The sequence below is a fragment of the Triticum urartu genome, chromosome 3 (assembly GCF_003073215.2).
Source record: "Triticum urartu cultivar G1812 chromosome 3, Tu2.1, whole genome shotgun sequence".
Classification (NCBI taxonomy): domain Eukaryota; kingdom Viridiplantae; phylum Streptophyta; class Magnoliopsida; order Poales; family Poaceae; genus Triticum; species Triticum urartu.
The window spans coordinates 746017536-746022298 of NC_053024.1; positions in this window are offsets into that span (position 1 = coordinate 746017536).

Below are 4763 nucleotides of genomic sequence, written 5' to 3' on the forward strand. Positions count from 1 at the left end.
CCTACACACATAATTATCAAAGGAACACCTGAATTTTTGTTAGGAAAGAAGTAGTGCAATATGGGACCATCGATTTTGTTCAAGATCTTCACACCAAAAATAACTTTGGGGCGGTGTATCCACATATGAGAAGGTAACGCTTCAATCAATTATCCAGCTGCCTCCTACGGTCAATGTAGTAAGTATATATAGATAAAATTTAGGAGCTATACCTACCTTGATGTGCTGTGGAATTTAGTTTTTTTATTCGTTCCCACGCATAACAGCATAACTAAGATACGCATGTGTTAATTGTATCTTGATTTGATCCATGCTAACCTGCAAAATAGACACCGGAAACAATAACTTCTAAGCTAATTCTTGGAAAAAAAACAAAAACCATTCTTCGGCAAGGCAAGTTGGCCAGACCAGAGGCTATGTAGATGGTGAGATATGCAAGGGAATATGGAGTATATGTGGCACCTGGCTATTGCGAGCAAGCATCAGGCATTGGGCGAGGATCGGTATAGAAGTGGAGACAGTGAGGTAGCTTAATTTTTGTGAATATATGACATGCAAGCTCGATCATTGCAGGCCTCTACATGCAAGCTTAGGATCAAAGACCATATATTTGGTAATGTTTGAGTTTCTAGTTCCAGCAGACAACCATTGTCACATACCTATTTGTATAGCTCATCACAATGAGAATATGAATCTTGTGAAGTGATTCCTCATTGCAGTTAGTATAGTGTCAATAATGTGTTATCTTTTTGACCACAGATGATTTGTTAGATTTAACCTGCAGACAAAAACGGAATCTATAAGTTACACTTCAATTGGCATTATTTCAATAAATATTTAATTAGATAAAGGTCATAATATAGACCTGCTATTAGCTTGTTAAATCGTATACATAGGTTTGCATCAAACCAAAATCAAATGGAATCATCGTACACAGGTGTTCCAAGAAAATAATAAGCTAAGCGCACATATCATCAATCAGGGAGTTTTGTTTAGGCTCGGTGCATATAAAAATTTAGTGATACATAGGCATCTCACCTCCATGGGAACTATGAAATCTTTTTTCCAAATCAATTTCCGTTTCACGAAATTGTTGCATGGAAAGATACTATTGGATTGGCTGAACAGATCGGTCCAGTTCATCTGCATATGCAACGACAACTATATTTGAGGAAAAGCAAGTAGAAAGTAATTAAGAGAGAAGGAACGTAGAAAAATACACACCAATGGCAAGATATTCTGATAGTCGATCTGTATTGCACGTAATTATAAGAAGAAAGAACCTCTTTAACAGAGAGAGGTGAAAGTTTGGGCGAATCTGCCATGAAGCAAGGGGGCGAAGAACTATTGCATTGACGCCCGATCTATCAAGCCACACCTCGTTAATCTTGCTGGCATGGAGAGCCTGATTGTTGGTCAGCTAGCGCACTTGTTGTGCCTCTGGTAGAGAATAGATGGAAAATAAGGTCGATCTCAAACCCTAGGTGGTGCACACGCAACAAAAGAGGAGAACACGGCGGCTGCTAGATTCAATTGGCAATAGATCCGAGAGGGCGAGAAGGGCTCAAGGAAAGGGAGGAGGTGCTCACGTCCACGACTCCACGTCGTGGGGGAGTGGGGAGACGGGCCAAACCAACGTTGCTGGATTTATTCTCCTAGCTACCTCTTCTAGAGAGACTAACGTGGGGGCTTCTTCTTTTTAGGCATTACCTTTTTTTGGCCACAGTTAACGTGAGGGCTTCAATTATAGGAGTAGGAAAAATCATACATGCATGTCAAAAAGAATGAATCGTACATGACCAGGAGTCCGTCTTTAATCTAAACAGTTATAATCTGGTGCCATTATAACTGTGGCTTGCATTTTTATTACCTTTGTCCTATATAATAACATATGGATTTTTAGGAGTGTCTAATTAGTATTTAATCTGAACAGGTATAATCGAGTCTGCTAGATCAATTGCTTGCAGTTGTTTTTTCTACTAAGATTGGGGTGAGAAAGGTTGTTGATTTTTCTAACGGGAGAAGCTGACGTGGAGCATTAGACAGATTGAGATTGAGCTGGGTTTTTTTTGCTTCTCTTTCTAGAACCGTTAAAAGAGACATGGTGTTGTAGATAGATTAAGTTAGGATTTTTTTCTTGCGTTTAATTTACTACAAACAAAGAGGATTTTTGGCCTTTTGACTGTTTTTTAGGATTGGAGTTTGTAGGTTGATCTACACCGTTATAATTTGGTCCCACCAGATTAACGGCCTGTAAAATCTAATTAACGTGGTAATTTTTTGGAAGTCTGTAATTAGTATAGAAGGTATAGATATAGATGATGATGTATGATGCGAGCATGCATGAGTTATTATATATATCTGTGGGTGAAATGAACATAGCAGTAGCGTTGGTAAACCAAGGATGAAGATATAAGAGAGGACACTTCTCTCTATATTAGCTAGCTAATAACAACCTAAAAATAACCCCCTAACCCCCTAAACCTCAGCTCCAGCCAGCTGCTGACGCGTGGAAGCCTTTTGGTCCCGGTTTATGTCATCAACCGGGACCAAAGGCCCCCCTGCCTGGGCTGCCGGCAGCGGCCACGTGGAGCCCCATCTGTCCCGGTTCTGGTTTGAACCGGGACTAAAGGGGGGAGGTATTAGTAACGACCCTTTAGTCCCGGTTCATGAACCGGGACTAAAGGCCCTTACGAACCGGGACAAATGCCCTGTTTTCTACTAGTGCCCGCTCAACATTTCTAGCGACATCGTTGCTAATGCTCCGGGGATGGTGCTCGGTTATAGCAATCTTAGAGATTACCTGCCTGACGATGTACATTTTGATTTCTTGGAGGTGGACGAACACAAATACGAGTACGGGAAGCCTCTCGTCAAAGATGAAAAATCTCTAACAACGATGATGCGAAGATTCCATAATTGGTACATGAAAACCTGCAGAGAGTCTGGGGGGACTAATACTTTGTATCTGAGAATTAAAGAGGAGCACGACCTCGTTGGAAATGATCTGTTGCCTGTTCCATTTGAGGAGTTCTTTGAGTTCTTCAATCAAAAGGCCCTCGATAAATTAACGGTCTTTTGCTACTGTCTGTAAGTACTATTTCTGTCATTAAGTCTCTATATATAGCTCAGCTCTTTCACTGCATGTATTTATAATTAATTATCCTCACTATATTATGCAGATTGAAGATCGTCGAGTGCAGAAAATAAGAAATGTATGATATTGGGTTCATTAACACAAATATCATAGATGAATTTCTGGTTACAAAGAACGCCGAAGAGGCCGAGGCCAACTTGCTACAATCGTTGATCAAAAATCAAAAACAAAGATTTAATACTCTTTCCTTACAACTTCGAGTGAGTGTTACTATCGTGTGCATATTTGGTTTCCCTTATTACTCGAGCGAGGTTATAGTAATGTAATTGATGAGTTATGCATGCGTGCGTAGCTTCCACTATGTTCTTCTGGAGATTACGCTTGAGCGGGGACTAGTAACCGTCTTAGACTCGAGACGAAAAGATCCCGAAACCTATGTGGACATGACTAAAATGCTCAACAAGTAAGTTCAATCGATCATTATTGCACCATATCGGCAACTTTTTGTTCATTTCCTGATATCTCAAGTAATAATAATTATTTTCTTTGTCTTGTAGGGTTTGGAAACATTTCACCGCAGAAGCTCCGGGACTGCCGAAGGAGCTGCGATATACATACCCAAAAGTAAGTACTACTAGCTAGCTAGTTGCGTGCATCTCCCATTGATTCTATAGCTATACTTTCATCAATGCCATTTATAATGCTTCATTATCAGTTTGATTGACCTCTATTTCTCGTAAAGTGCATGTGGCAGGAACAAGGGAATGATTACTGTGGATACTACGTGTGCGAGTTCATCTACAACGCGACTTTGAAAAATAAGTGGGGCTACTCTAAAGGACAATATGAAGTGCGTAAGCAATAATATTCACAATTTTATTTTATTACACCATCATTTCTGTTGAGTTTCATTCATATATATGTATTAACCCCCTTCTTCAAATTAGACGTCGCAGATGCAGAATGAACTCCTACCACAAGATCGCATGAAAGCAATTCAAGAGGAATTGGCGGGATTCTTTCTTGACCACGTCATCAATAAAGCCGGAGAATACCATGTCGAAGTTGATTTCAATTGCTAGGGGATTGTAAGAGATCTTACATATTGTATATGTATGTAGCCACTAGCGTCGGATAGATAATACGAAAACTTGTTGTTTGACCAATCTCTCGGAGAAGGAGAGGTCGATCGATCACTTCGCTCGGTATGCATGACGAAATTCTGTACTTAATGGTTTCCTTCATTTTCTTACTAGCTAGCATGTCGAGGGCCTCTCTATGTATAGTACGTAGCGTCGACCAAGCACGGACATAAGAGAGGACACTTCTCTCTATTAATTATCTAGCTAACACAATATATGAAACACCTAAATTAAACCCCCAAAACCCCCAACCCCCCTCCCCCCTTTCAAAAAAAAAACAAAAAGCCCAGCCCCTGAAACGCTGACGCGTGGATGCCTTTTGGTCCCGGTTGGTGCCACCAACCGGGACCAAAGGCCCTCCTTCCTGGGCTCGGCGCACCGGCCACGTGGACGCCCATCTGTCCCGGTTCGTGTTAGAACCGGGACTAAAGGTCTAGGGCATTAGTAACGACCCTTTAGTCCCGGTTCAAAAACCGGGACTAAAGGCCCTAACTAACCGGCACGAATGGGGGTTTTTCTACTAG